This window comes from Bactrocera oleae, chromosome 4 (genome assembly GCF_042242935.1).
Source record: "Bactrocera oleae isolate idBacOlea1 chromosome 4, idBacOlea1, whole genome shotgun sequence".
Lineage (NCBI taxonomy): Eukaryota > Metazoa > Arthropoda > Insecta > Diptera > Tephritidae > Bactrocera > Bactrocera oleae.
In genome coordinates, this window is record NC_091538.1 from 36,760,768 (window position 1) to 36,777,555 (window position 16,788).

The 16,788-nt window shown below is 33.2% G+C and overlaps 1 protein-coding gene across 1 annotated transcript in view; it reads right to left on the bottom strand.

Annotated features, from left to right (window-relative positions):
• The window catches only part of Mid1, a 77,679-nt gene that overhangs the window by 55,015 nt on the left and 5,876 nt on the right, over positions 1–16,788 (bottom strand). The window lies entirely within an intron of this gene.

Genomic DNA, 16,788 nt, shown 5'->3' on the forward strand with positions numbered 1-16,788 from the left:
AATTGTATTTAGCCTTAAAACAACATTTAAAAAAAGACCGCGGACGACTTTGTAACCCAAACCGGTTATTTGTGTGCGAGGGGACGACGAGGAAAGACGGAGGGACCGTGCCACTCTGTGTTCTTGTTCGTAACAGCTCGCTGCTACCCTTTTCAGCATTTCTTTTCACTTTCAAATTCTTTGAATGGTTGCAAGCGCGCTCGGTTTGAAATGAATATACACATAGCCAATAAAGTCTGCGTTCACCCGACACTTTTTTTTAAGTGAAGTAAAACACAGTGTAAATAGGTTATTCAGTTCAAATATTCTGCATGTATTTCTTCTTTATATTCTTATACTATGTGCGCACCGAATTGAAATCCTCTTGAAAACACAATTTGTGGATTGTGGAACCAAAGTCGTTCTGACGGACATTGTGTGTTTTCGATGAGTTTTCATTGACAGTTCACACATCTATTTGTTTACATTTGTTATGTACCCGACAAGAACAGTGACGGTCATCTGATGGGTAACATGACAGTCATAGCTGAAAAAATATTGTCAGCGCGCAGAACAAAGCCTTGTTTTATTTTTGTTTGTTTGTTTTGTTTTTTCTGAGTCATTGGTGACCATAAATCCGTCATAGCTGAAAATTGTCAGTAATGACTGAAACGCTATCAAAAGTGAAAAATTCTTTTTCGCAGTAGATAATATAATTTTTATTTCTAAATTTCAAACTTTTAATCAAAATTAGTTATAATAATTTACTTAAATATAAAAAGGAATGCAACAAAAAATATAATAAAATATGAAAATATAAAAATAAATTTTCAGTTGTTGCCATCTGCTCCTCTCAATAGCTCTGCGTACGTCTTTCTCCAATGAGTGGATAGTTCTGAATTCAAAAATGCAAATGTAAATTAACAGTACTGACATATCAAATGTGAGTGTATTGGTGAACCCATCAGCAGTTTCTTGTAGGGTACGTTTAGGCCAATTATGGAATGTAAACAAATTGTCAACTGACATTTACGTCCACAAAGATTATTGAAAACGTAAATATTATATAACCATTAAAAAACAATTTGTGCCGAAACTGCCAGAATTTTTTCGAAAAGCTGGCCTCAATCACCTGACCTTAATCCTATTGAGCATCTATGTGGATCTGTTGGAAAAAAGAATTCGTCAGCATACAATAACAAGTAAAGAGGCTTTGCGAAGTGTTATGAAAGAAGAATGCTCCCAGATTACAGCTGAGGAAACAGATAAGCTGGTAAGATCAATGCCAAATCGATTGAGCGACTACTTTTAAAGCTGAACGCAGACTTAATGGTGCCTATTTTTACTTCTCCTTACACTAAAATCCCGTTATCACAAAAATGAAAATAGGAATATACATTTTTGTTTTTGCATTTTGAACTTAAAAATATAAAGAAGAAATACATGTAGAAAATTTGAACTGAATTACCTATTTACATTGTGTTTTAATTTCATCAAAAAATAGTGTCGGGTGAACGCAGACTTTATTGTCTATGTGTATACCATTCGTTCAGAAATTTGAATTCGGTTATCTATTTTTTGTATGTTATATGTATGCAAATATGTATGCATAGAATAATAGAAACATTTTGAAAAAATGTAAATAAGGAGAAAATTAAGATACTCAAAATTCAATTTAAAATTTTAATAACATATAGCGGTAATATAATAATAACGAGTATACATAAAATAATTCTAATAAAAATGGTAACTTTATTTTTATATTTACATAAAATATTAAGATGCTTTCATATTTATTTTTTGTAACCGCAAAGAACCGTTCGAATATCATTTTATTTAAAACAAGAATTGTAATTAATTCAGGGATGTTTTATAATAAATAGAAAAAAAAAAGTATGGATTTTTAATACTTAATGATTATGAAATTCCAATTATAAATTTGGCCTTGAAAATATTAGTAGCGGGTATTCAATACATTTTGGTGAAATAGGGAATTAGCGAATTATGAAATATGCAACACACTCTAAGTATTGCGAAGTTGAACCGCACAAACATTATCGAAATTTTTATGAAAAGGAATGACAGAAAAACTCGATTTGAGGTGTTGGACTCATTTTATTCGTGTGAATGCACAGGGCGACACCGAAAGAGAATTTGCCGATAATGAGGGTCAAAAGAGTCCCAATGTAAACGTAGTACATAAAAGCACCGCATCAAAAAATTATGCGGTGTTTTTTACTCGTTTCTTTTGTGCGTTGTTTCTAAGCGGTACCAAAAAGGAGCTTCAGCTATTGTTGTGGTGCATGTAAAAAAAAAAAACTTCTACATTTTTGTTAGTTGCATTTTATAAGTTGCTTGATTTTGTTGGTACTTAAACTCCATGTCTTATTCTTAATATACATACATTTATAGCTAAAGGAATATTATTTGTATATGTATTTATTTTTATAAAAGGAATGTAAAAACATTAAACTGTTGTTCTCTTCTCAGGAACGGCATTTATTACAAGGGAAAATGCTCGTTTCTAATTCCTTAATTATACTTTGGATGTCGAACTCGTTCAACAGGGACTTCAATTTCAGTTCATGGATTTAAGACCTAAAATTAGGCTCACCATCTGATATTCCTTTTCATAGTGCATCGTGACTCCAAGGAAAATACGATTGATATAATTGTCGGTCCACAAATCCATAGAAAGTTACGCTTCCCCTTGACTCATACATTTTTTCAACAATACTTGTGGAATCTGGGAGCAAGTCATCGATGTCCACAAGCTTTCCATAGGTCGATCTAATTTAAAAAAAAACATTGTACCATTGACTTAAAGTCGCATCCAGTCACAGCCGAAAACGGACGGCAGTCCTCAACGATCCACTTGGAAACCGCATTTAGTGCCTCCTTTTTGTCTAAAGTAGACACAGTTTTCATAAAGTGCAGTCGGTTGCTTGTATGTTTGACAGCATTTGTGCGTGCTCTAATTGGAGGTTTAATTGCCAATACATTTTAATATTTTTTGGCATGAACGGCAGTAAAGTAAGTCGTGGTTGACCCGTCTTCCTTAAAAATCTCAGCAAACTCACCACTCGCTATAAAAAGGAAGTGAGCACAAGCAACGGTAAACTTTAAATTATTCGTCTTGCGCATTGTCATTCTTCCATGTGACATTCGCCATTGCCGATTTTCGGCTTGCGTATTCTGTTACGCGGTATAAGAAGAATAGAGCTAGACAAAGCACTAAAACAGAATGTGCGCGAATAAAAGACATACAGTAATGCTGGAAAGAGTCACCGACGGAAAACCCTGGGCCGAATCTGTTAATACGACCTATCTTATGAGAGCAATGTAAATGAACCGTACGGTTGGATATCCGCGAAAATTGGATTTTTCCCGTAGAAACGAATGAGCTGATTGCTCTCTTGCAACGCAGATTTTTCAGTTCGATATTTTGTAGTAATTAAAAAATAAACTTGAATATATTTAAAATATTCTCAAACTATCTCAAAATCACAGTTAAATACATTTATTTATAAATAGGTAGACTATTTTTATACTCTCGCAACATGTTGCTATAGAGTATAATAGTTTTGTTGTTATTTGTATCACCTAAAACTAATCGAATTAGATATAGTTATGTATGTATATATAAATGATCAGGATGAAGAGACGAGTTGAAATCCGGGTGACTGTCTGTCCGTCCTTCTGTGCAAGCTGTAACTTGAGTAAAAATTGAGATATCTTTATGAAACTTGATACACATGTTTATTGGTACCATAAGGCAGTTGGCATTGCAGATGGGCGTAATCGGACCACTGCCACACCCACAAAACGCCATTCATCAAAAACAAATAAATTGCCATAACTAAGCTCCACAATAAGTTACAAGACTGTTATTTGCTATACAGGATCATATTAAGGAGAGGCATCTGCAGTGGGCGTGGTCCCGTCCCTAATAGGTTTAATGTGCATATTTCCTAAACCACTAAAGCTATAATAACAAAATTCACTGAGAGCAAGCGCTTTTAGCAGCTCTATCGGCAGTGTGAAAATGGGTGTAAGCGGTACCCCATATAACGGTACTTTCGTTGTAGATTTACGTGAGTACCTGCCGGCGACGGCCTTACCTCACGGTGTTCAAAACACAACGGATCAATACAATGCGTTGATCAGCGCCCCAAATAAATCGAGCTTATGCAAGTATTTATTTGGATACCAGTGGCAGTGTGTCTGGGTCCACACTACCATCTTGGTATGATTCGAGGCCGACCTAAAACCTCTTCCGTTTTCGGGTACGGCACCCAGTTACTTGTGTAACTTCTTTTTTCGAACTGAAAATTCAGTTCTTCCAGCATTTAGGTTTAAACCACAGCCACCACGATACTCCCCAAAGGGCCGAACCCAATGAGCACCCATATAACGGTACTGCTAAAAACTACTAAATGCGCGATAAATAAAGCACTAAACACCCCAGAGACATACAATTTTATCTCTGGGATAGACTTTATAGAAACCGTGTTCAGAATTAGACAGTGGGTGTGGCACCGCCCACTTTTAGGTGAAACCCCATATCTTAGGATCTGCTTAACCGATTTCAACCAAATTCGCTACATAACATCATATTTCAATGTTATAATGCGAAAATGAGCGAAATCGGATTACAACCACGCCTATTTCCCATATAACACCATTTTAAATTTCATCTGATTTTTTCACTTACCACTATGCAAATCAAATAACAATGATTGTATCGGGGTAAAACTTTGCGTGAATAATGCGTTTGAAATATGCCACCTTGTGACCAAAAATTGTCTAAATCGAACCAAAAGTATTCATGTCCCTAGCTACTGAATTTTTTGACCCCAGTGCCTATAGTTGCCTTTTTACCGAAAATATTGAAATTCATATAATAAAATAAATAAATAAAACTCTCGATAGTAGTATGTTTGTGTCAAAAAATGGGTTGAATCAAATCAATACTTCCTATATACTACTTATAATACTTCTCGTATGTCGGTCAGTGAGTATTAAAATTTTTTTATATATAAAATTGCTTCAAAATATGTTCTCTATGCTCGAGTATAGCCGAGCAATGTAAAAATTAATATCTTTCTCGATCCCCAATATATATATGAGTTCCGTCTTTCCTCTTGACTTTAAACTGTTCCGGTTGATCAAAATGTGATATTTTAACTTAATTAAGTGGATAAGTTTTCTTAAAGATGTGGTTTGGCGCTGAATTAGAATGCAAATAGTATATACCTTGATCTAAACTCACACTTTCATTTAATGAATTCCGATTCTCTGGTTGACGTTTTCCACACAAGCTTATAATATAAAATTTAGCCACTTTGGTCGAGTTAATATCACATTCATACTTATGTATATCGCACTTCAAGATGTTTTTTTTTTTGTTTTTTAAATATAATTTGCGCTGACTCAAACTAAAATATAGCAATAAAACTGAGACTAAGTTTATGGCTTTTAATATAAGTCAAGAAGATACCAAATTTGATTGTAATTTAATCACGATTTCATTTAATAACGAATGTTTAATTTTTTCTCAAGTTTGCCACACCTGAATGAATTTCCCGGCCTTTGATTCTTGTGAATTACAAGAGCATAAAATTCTTGGTTCCGCCCTAGTACCCATTATCGGGTATATATTGACCCTAGCTCCAACATACTTTAAGTAAAAAATTCAAACTTCCGTTTGGCTTTATATAAACGTAAAATATTAAATATACAACAGTTTAATGCCGAAAATGTGTGAAATCGATCCACGAATTTCCCCAGCATACATGTACTACTTATGGTATAATCTTATGGTATAATTTATTTCGTTAATTTTATAATTTAATGAAATTAAATGGAGAGTTTTTCATAAAATAATGTGGTTTATCGCTGCATATGAATGAAATTGGTCTAGACCTTTGTTTAAACCTTATAACCCCAATATACTGATTTCCGCTCCTTTCGTACAACGGCAACCTCATATACCCCACATATTAAATCTAATCATTTGGTTCAGTTTATATCACATATAGCATGTTTGAGTTAAATAGCTTCTTTTTGTTAAAGTTAACATTTCGCTGAAAAAATAGTATCTATCCAAAATAGTAAATCTATGATCAATAACATAAGTTAATAAGATACCAAATAATAATCGAATAATAAATGTTGAATTCTTTCGCAAAATTTCATACTTTCGCAACATGTTGCAACATAGTATAGTTTTGTTCACCCAGAGAACTTCTCTGTTCTCTGGACAACTTACTTATCATAGAACAGGAAATGAGTCCTCTTCGACAAGAATCAGTCAATGTATTATATTATTATAATTTAGTTAATAAAAATTAACACTACGATTAATCAAACAGCGATTATTAAATGGCTTAATGATAAGAATGGGAAAAACGCCTTATGTATCTTCATAACAAAATTAAATATTCTTTTATCTAAAATAATGTTTTCTTTAGGACCAACTGACTTACCAAACGCACTTACAAAGCCCAACGGTTTGAGTCAAACAATTTCAAGGTAAAATTTGCTTCAAATTTTAACGAAAAAACCAAATACTAGATAGACCAAATTCTTATAAAAATCCAAATTTAAATTTTAATACAACTAATTTGCGCTACCCCAAAGCAAACAACCCAAATCAAGGCGAACCAAAATTGAGCCTATGGATATAGATTCATCAATTCAACGTCAAATCCATCAACAATTGGACATTTCCAAAAAACTCAACCAAAGTTTTATCAAACTAACCTAAATCAATCCAATAAAGAAACTCTAACAGTGTCTCAAGCAATCAGCCACCAGTGAGGACACAAACAATTAACAATAGAAATGAGCATAATTTTTTAGATCAACAGCCGGTCTCCCATTCATCTACCCATGAGACAATCGAATTAATAAAAACTTAAATATACTTATCTACAAAAATAAAAACGATCTGGCAATAATGAAACGCGTCAAAACTGTTGATGGATATACCAGAGAACGTATATCATAGAGAAGGTTCAATTGCGGACCAGCGTGTGAATTGTCAAAACCTAACAAGATTTTATTAGTGAATTTCACCAAATCTGGCTCGGAAGGAGAAATTTTAACAGTGAAGAGTGAACAGAGCTGAGAATTCAATGAAAATTATTCTCAGAGACTTGCTTTGATATTACAGCTGCATGTTAGCCTTTTGGCTTATATTCTTATACGTTTATATGCAATCATATTTATTAATATGAATATCATTTTGCGAATTTTTATGAATGCATGCAAAACTGATAAGATCTATGAAATTATGGAATTTCGAAATAATATTTATAGTCAATTTGGGCATTTAATAATTTTATTTAGTTTTTACCTAATATACATTCATACTAAATAGTTTATATTATAATAATAGAGATTAAATTTATTACAATATATGTATGTATATACATCTTTTATCATATTAATCTTATATAGTCATATGTATGTACGTATGTATTTGAATGTACGCATTCAGAAATTCAAATCATGATTTTATCACTTATCAATACACTATATGTGCGCGCATTGATTTATATGTACACGCATATATGTATTTATACATAAAATTGCCGAACAAATAATGCATACATAAACCAACATACATACATATGTATATGCGTACACATGTTAATATGTCACCCGCAAAAACTACAAACATTGTTCTACAAAAACAACAATCGTCACAAGTTTATAGTAAAATATTCAACAACAACATTTTCATTCATGAACGCAGGCGTACTTTTAACAAGCAACCTCGCTTCATTCATAAAAACAGACACCCTCTCATCTCCCCGAGCATGCGTTTGCCAACAAGCTTCTTTTCGCGACGATGGCAAAAGCTAAAAATCATAAATTGAACAAATTTCTGATATTCCCTCTGGAAGGGAAAAGTTGCAACCACGCACGCCCACCAAACACAGAAAAAATTGACAAAACTGGCAACAAAGCTTTTGTCGATTTAAAATATTTTACAATTTTAAAATATTTTTCCGTGTCTCATAAAAATCTGCGTCAATATGTATGCATGCTCATATATAAACATACATATTTACGATGATTTGTGGGCAAAGCTGTTAGAGCGGCAAGGGAAGCGGTGACAATCGGCGGCCGTTCGTTAATATTTTTTCGGCACAGCTCGGATTTTCTACCAACAACACAATGTTGTGACGCTTTGTCGTCGCGTCAGTCCTTCGACACAGTGACTCTTTGACAAGAAAACAAAAAACGTGAGCTTCGGCCATTGGTTGTCCGTGGCAACGGAGATTTCCCATGAAACAATGAATGTACATATTTACACACATACGTTGCATATAGACAAATTAACAATTATAATGGGTACTTTCATATTTGTTTACATGCACACATAATTATACATATACCTACATATATATGTATAAGAATATTTGCGACCGCTTGGTCTTTTCTTATGGGGTTATGTCAAGCAAGAGGAGTACAAAATCAAACCCAGAAATCTGACTGAACTGAAGCAGTCCATTAAATAGATATTTGAGGCAATCCCGACTTGAACCCTCCAGCCCGCATTAATTTGCTAATTAGGTGTCGCATATGCGTGGCCAAGCATGGAGGAATAATTAATTGTATAAAATAAAATTAAAATTTTCTATACAATACAACAAAAATTGATAAAAAAAGAAACTTAATACGGTTAATTTTTGTAGCACGATTCGTGAGCCGCCCTGTATATGCAGAATATCTTAAAATTATATGCAAAGTCGTTTGCGCATTGTAAATATACGAATTTGTAAGCGTACATTTCTTAACATTGAATTTAGCATTATTTTTCTCATTTAACATTCAAAATGCTCAATTCTGCTATTTTGCGCTCCGCAGGGGTAAAATTCTGGTGAAATCCGCTTATAATTTGTTTGTGGTGAAATGCACTAATGTTGGCGAGTAACCCTCCGTCAAGAGGAACATTTTGACAATCGGCACACCATGAACCTTCTCTATGATATACGTTCTCTGATTGTATATCCAGAGAACGTATATCATAGAGAAGGTTCATGGTGTGCCGATTGTCAAAATGTTCCTCTTGACGGAGGGTTACTCGCCAACATTAGTGCATTTCACCACAAACAAATTATAAGCGGATTTCACCAGAATTTTACCCCTGCGGAGCGCAAAATAGCAGAATTGAGCATTTTGAATGTTAAATGAGAAAAATAATGCTAAATTCAATGTTAAGAAATGTACGCTTACAAATTCGTATATTTACAATGCGCAAACGACTTTGCATATAATTTTAAGATATTCTGCATATACAGGGCGGCTCACGAATCGTGCTACAAAAATTAACCGTATTAAGTTTCTTTTTTTATCAATTTTTGTTGTATTGTATAGAAAATTTTAATTTTATTTTATACAATTAATTATTCCTCCATGCTTGGCCACGCATATGCGACACCTAATTAGCAAATTAATGCGGGCTGGAGGGTTCAAGTCGGGATTGCCTCAAATATCTATTTAATGGACTGCTTCAGTTCAGTCAGATTTCTGGGTTTGATTTTGTACTCCTCTTGCTTGACATAACCCCATAAGAAAAGACCAAGCGGTCGCAAATATTCTTATACATATATATGTAGGTATATGTATAATTATGTGTGCATGTAAACAAATATGAAAGTACCCATTATAATTGTTAATTTGTCTATATGCAACGTATGTGTGTAAATATGTACATTCATTGTTTCATGGGAAATCTCCGTTGCCACGGACAACCAATGGCCGAAGCTCACGTTTTTTGTTTTCTTGTCAAAGAGTCACTGTGTCGAAGGACTGACGCGACGACAAAGCGTCACAACATTGTGTTGTTGGTAGAAAATCCGAGCTGTGCCGAAAAAATATTAACGAACGGCCGCCGATTGTCACCGCTTCCCTTGCCGCTCTAACAGCTTTGCCCACAAATCATCGTAAATATGTATGTTTATATATGAGCATGCATACATATTGACGCAGATTTTTATGAGACACGGAAAAATATTTTAAAATTGTAAAATATTTTAAATCGACAAAAGCTTTGTTGCCAGTTTTGTCAATTTTTTCTGTGTTTGGTGGGCGTGCGTGGTTGCAACTTTTCCCTTCCAGAGGGAATATCAGAAATTTGTTCAATTTATGATTTTTAGCTTTTGCCATCGTCGCGAAAAGAAGCTTGTTGGCAAACGCATGCTCGGGGAGATGAGAGGGTGTCTGTTTTTATGAATGAAGCGAGGTTGCTTGTTAAAAGTACGCCTGCGTTCATGAATGAAAATGTTGTTGTTGAATATTTTACTATAAACTTGTGACGATTGTTGTTTTTGTAGAACAATGTTTGTAGTTTTTGCGGGTGACATATTAACATGTGTACGCATATACATATGTATGTATGTTGGTTTATGTATGCATTATTTGTTCGGCAATTTTATGTATAAATACATATATGCGTGTACATATAAATCAATGCGCGCACATATAGTGTATTGATAAGTGATAAAATCATGATTTGAATTTCTGAATGCGTACATTCAAATACATACGTACATACATATGACTATATAAGATTAATATGATAAAAGATGTATATACATACATATATTGTAATAAATTTAATCTCTATTATTATAATATAAACTATTTAGTATGAATGTATATTAGGTAAAAACTAAATAAAATTATTAAATGCCCAAATTGACTATAAATATTATTTCGAAATTCCATAATTTCATAGATCTTATCAGTTTTGCATGCATTCATAAAAATTCGCAAAATGATATTCATATTAATAAATATGATTGCATATAAACGTATAAGAATATAAGCCAAAAGGCTAACATGCAGCTGTAATATCAAAGCAAGTCTCTGAGAATAATTTTCATTGAATTCTCAGCTCTGTTCACTCTTCACTGTTAAAATTTCTCCTTCCGAGCCAGATTTGGTGAAATTCACTAATAAAATCTTGTTAGGTTTTGACAATTCACACGCTGGTCCGCAATTGAACCTTCTCTATGATATACGTTCTCTGATACAATTATATCCCATTACCACTATGTTCATATTTTTGAACAACAAAAATAATTTTTCAAATTGACAAATTAGAAGTATACCTTTATAATTTGTTAAAAAAAAATTCAAGCATCCATAGATATTAAAAAATGGTATCATGACATAGTTAGGGGTAAAAAGTAAAAAAATTAACAAGAAAGATAAATCTTTAAATAAAAATGAAAGTTTGGGAAAAAATCTTGAACATGCCGTCGTTGAAGTATCCGACATTGAAAATAAAATATCGCATGGGGACTCGATTGTCTAAACCCACTCGAAAATCGATGTTGACTTACCTATCCGAAGAGATGTACTGGCTGAAATCAGAATCTGAAAATCCTATATAGAGTAAGCAATATCCCTATCCATTTTCAGTAAATTCTTTTCTAAAAGATGAAATATCAATCTCAGTAGTATCTCCCGAGATGGTTAGAAAAGTCAAAATATTTCTCGACTATAGATTTGGAATCAGGTTTTCACCAAATTCTTATGAAACAAAATGATATTGAAAAAACCCTTTATTCGTCAACAATTCGTATTTACAGTTTTATCGTATGCCTTTCGTCTTAAAAAACGTTCCTCGTATTTTTTAAAAACCTATGGACGTTATCCTACGTCCACACATAGGAACAATATGTCATGTTTATACAGGGTACAATTCAAAAGTTCCAGCACTTTTTAAACAACGCGGCTTCTAGTGGCGCCATCTGTCTGAAATTGTTATCGCTCAATTGTGTATTCTTCATTGTTGTCGAAAAAAAAATAAATATAACAGCTGAGATATCGTGCTACATGTGACATTACATTTGTAGTGTCGGTCGGAAAATGAGCATCGAACAAAGAGCCAACATTAAGTTTTGTTTTAAACTTGGTAAAACTTTTACCAAAACTCATCAAATGATGAAACAAGTTTATGTCGATGATTGTCTATCCCGTAGCCGTATTCACGAGTGGTTTAAACGTTTTCAAGAGGGACGGGAGGACTTGGAAGAATGGTTTGTGCTCGAGTTGTCCCGCACACTTTGAAACAACACGAAAAAGACCTCAGAATTCAACATTCAAGAGACATCATTAAAAAGGCCAAAAAGGACCCAAACTTTTTGTATTCGATTGTGACTGGCGACGAAACATGGTGCTTTGAATATGAGCCCGAAACCAAGCGTCAAAGTGCAAAGTGGCAGTCTTCAGAGGAGTCGAGGCCGAAAAAAACTCGTCAAGAGAAGTCAAAAATCAAGTCAATGTTAATTTGTTTTTATGATTCCAAGGGCATTATTCATAAAGAATTCATCTTAACTGTCCAAATGGTTAACGCGGTGTTTTATGTTGGTGTTTTGAAGCGTTTGGTAGCACGTATTCGTCGCATTCGGCCGGAATATCGTGAAGAAGGAAGCTTTCGATTATTGCATGATAATGCACCATCTCACCGGTTGACACTCACGACAAATTTTTTGACCAAAAATCGCATTCATATAATCAACCATTCACCCTATTCGCCTGCGATTTTTATTTGTTCGGAAAACTACATTTGGCCATGCAAGGAAACCGCTATGCTGACGTTGGTGCCATCCAAAAGGCGACGACCGCCATCCTCAACGCTATACCGACAAATGACCTAAAAGTCATTCGATAACCTTCTTAAACGTGCAAAACGTTGTATTCAGGCGGAAGGAGACTATTTTGAAGGCGACCAATAAATTTTTCAAAAAAAAAAACAACTACAAGTATAGACGACATAATTGGGTGTTCCGAAAGCTTTTTTCAACACCTCAATTCTAACAGCGAATCATAGCTATTCTGAAATAGAATTTCTAGGCTATATGGTTTCTCATAAAGTCATAAAAACTCATCCGAGTAAAATAGAAATTATAATAAAATATCCCGTTCCTAAAAATATTAAGAAACTATAAAGTTTCCTTGAACTCACAAGATACTACAGAAAATTCGTAGAAAACTTCGCAAATATTGCAAAGCCATTAACAACATTACTTTCCGGAGAAAACGAAAGAAAATTTCAATAGAATTAAATTAATTAAAGAAAGTTTTGATGGATTTTGTAAATTAAAACAAAAAACTTAACTTAACTGTTTTAACCCATGATTCAAAGCCAATTATGTTCATGTCAAAGATACTAAAAAGAACGTAATTATGCCACAAATGAAAAAGATCTATACGCAATTGTGTGGTCTTTAAAAAATTTAAGGAACTATGTTACAAATCTTTAAATTATCTCTGATCATCAGCCATTATCTTTCGCAATTTCCAACCGTAACCCAAGTTCTAAAATGAAAAGATGGCATGCTTTCATTGAAGAATTCTCTCCCAAAATATTTTATAAACCAGGCGCTTCCAATGTAGTAGCGCATGTTTTATCAAGAGTAATATTAAATAATATAACCGACGAATCAATAAATGATAAAGATATTGATAATCAAACTCAACATTCTGCTATTAGTAGCCATAGTTTCACAATCGAAGAAACTGCGAAATTTGTAACAAAAACCAATACGACAGTCACCCTTCTAACATAAAATGTTAATACAGCAAGTTCCATTACCAACCAAGGAAGGAGAAGTTACATCTCGGCATATTTGACGCCGAAAAACTAAAATTCATAACTTGCGTCGACACTTATTCAAAATTGCTCATTTTGAAAAAGTAGAAAAGAAATTAAACATGTACGAAAAGTATTAGAACTCTTGCAAACGTTCCCCGAGGCTAGGCGACTAACCTGGGACAATGAACCAAGTTTTAGCACTCCGCAATTTAAATCACTAATGGACAAATAGAAAGAGTCCATTCAACCATAACAGAAATAGCCAGATGTCTGAAACAAGAATTCAATCTTGTAGACAATTTGAAAGTTATGTTTAGAGAATTCCAACAGTAGGATATAACTATTCATCCTATTAGCAAAAGAAACCCATTTGTTATCTTTTACTATATTCATGAAAACATTCCAGAAGTTTTAAAAAGTGCACAAGCAAAAATGCTTCAAACGCAGAAAAGAAAAAACTTTATTACTGGACAAGTAGTATATGAAAAATCTATATTAGAGAGATATAAATTGCAACCAAAATATAAAAAGCAAGTTGTTAAAGAAGATCTAGGAAACAAAATTAAAATTAATAACAGAAACAGAATTAAATTTGGGTGGTACCTACTACTTTATGGTTGCAAGGAATAAAGCCGGCTAAATACCTTCAGGTGGTGACAAAACTTTATATTAAAAACTATAGCGAAAAATTTCAACATTCATTATTCGACGAAATCCTGTATAAATTACAATCAAATTTGATATTTTATTAAGTTATATAATATTATAGGCCATAGACTCACTTAGTGTTATTCTTATATTTTACTTCGCATCAGCTAAAATTATATTCAAACATCTTCAAACACATACATATGTGATATAAACCCAACTCAACTCAAGGTTTACACCGAATCCTTATATATTCAGCGCTAAATCAATTATAATATAATTTTTAAGAAAACTGGTTTACTTAATTTCATTAAAATATCACATATTTTGACAAACCTAAACGGTTTAAATTAAAATGAAAAGTTGGAAATCACTATAAAGGGTATATTAGGGCACAGAAAAGTATAATCTTCTTGCACTAACCTTTGACATTGTTAGGGTATACTAAGAACATATTTTCAATCAATTTAATAAATAAATAACTCCTGAAATCCTAAAACAAATAATTTGTTATAAGGGGGCTCAACATTATGAGAAAAACATGCCCACTCTATTGTACTAAGATAATTCACATATTGGCCGATATATGCGGTATAAAGTCGTCTGGAAGTTCAAAAATGTTTCTATTAGGTAGGTGGGGGCTAAGAAAAGTATTGACCCGATTCAACCCATTTTTGATATACAAATATAATATTATCAGGAAAGGATTATCTCCGAATTCCAATTATATATCTCATATGTGTAACGCCAATTTCGGTGAAAAGTCAATATTATTATAGCTTTAGCTTTAGGAGATATTAGAGGGCGGGGACAGACGCCCTTCTCTTATGCGATTCGTTATACCAATTAACAGTCTTGTATATTATTGTGGAGCTTAGTTATGGCAGTTTATTAATTTTCGATTAATGACGTTTTGAGGGCGTGGCATTGGTCCGATTACGCCCCTCTAAAATTGCAAGTTATACCAAGTTTCATTAATATACCTCAATTTTTACTCAATTTATCGGTTGCACGGGCAGCCAGTCACCTGGATTTCAACTCGTCTCGTCATCCTGATCATTTATATATGTATATATAACCCAATATCTATTTCGATTAGTTTTAGGTAATGCAAACAACCGTTAGGTAAAAAACCGAGTTGTTTTAAGTTCTCTGGATAAACAAAACTATTATACTCTGCAGCAACATGTTGCAAAAGTATACATAAAAATGTTGCAAGAGAATTCAACATTCATTATTCGCAAAAATCGTGAATACATTATAATTATATTATGTATCCTTTTGACTTGTATTGAAGACCACTAATTTAGACGGTTCCACGCTTATTGTCTAATTTTGACACTGGTCCCTTTGTGCCATCCTGGATGTAAAATTTAATGTCTCTGACGCATTTAGTTATTTATTTAACGCACTTTTTAACAAAACCATTATCATCCGATTTGATCTATTTTCACACTATCGTAAAAAAGGCAAAAGATTTGTCCGTAGCAGTGGTCCGATTACGCCCATCTTCGAACTCCTGCTTTATTGCCAAGGAACATGTCTACCAAAAATTCTTCATTATTACTCAAGTTACATTTTGCACAGTCGGACGGACAGACAGTTGGACGGACTACAACTCGTTTCTTCATCCTGATCATATACAATATATACATATATGTATATATAACCCTAAGTATACAAAATTTTCCATATACTTCCAGCAAAGGGTTTTTTATAATAAAATTCACTAAAATGCACTTTATGGCAACAGACATAATAGACTATACAAGGCACAACTAAGTATGTAGTCATCAGAAACAAGGATGCTTCTGTACACGAACAATACAGCGACAATTTACATGTAACCAATTTATTCTCCTAAATGGGCATAAATAATGAAGAAATAGTTTAGAAATAACCTGTAAATAAATGAATTAACAGAAAACAATAACAAGCCGTTTTGCACAAATTTCGAAATATTCAAAATAATACAAGATTTAAGCACTGCTGTCAATATCCTAGTAGGACATACACTAAAAAAACCAGTAAGACGAAGAATTAATCGAATAATAAATAATAATACAACAAAACAAATTGCTTCCCCCTAGCATAAAATATCGTGGAACCAGAGAACGTAAAATATAGAGAAGGTCCAACTACGGACCAGCGTGAGAATTGTCAAAACCTAACAAAATGCGATGAGCGTGTTTCACCACAGTCGGCTCGGAAGGAGAAATTTTAACAGTGGCGAGTGAACAGAGCTGAGCATTGAACACAATAAGCTCAGAAGTTTGCATAGATATTACAGCCGCATGTTAGCTTATATTTTTATACGTTTATATGCAATCATATTCATAGATATGAAATTCATTTTCTGAATATCTATATCATGAAAAATGTATTACATTTTAATTAAAATATGCTACTTCAAAGGAATATTTGCAGTTGCTTTTTAGATATTGCTTATGTTTGATATTATGAAATGCTTTCATATAAGTACATATGTATGCATATGTATGTATCTGCTATGTTTTACTATATACATACATACATAAGTA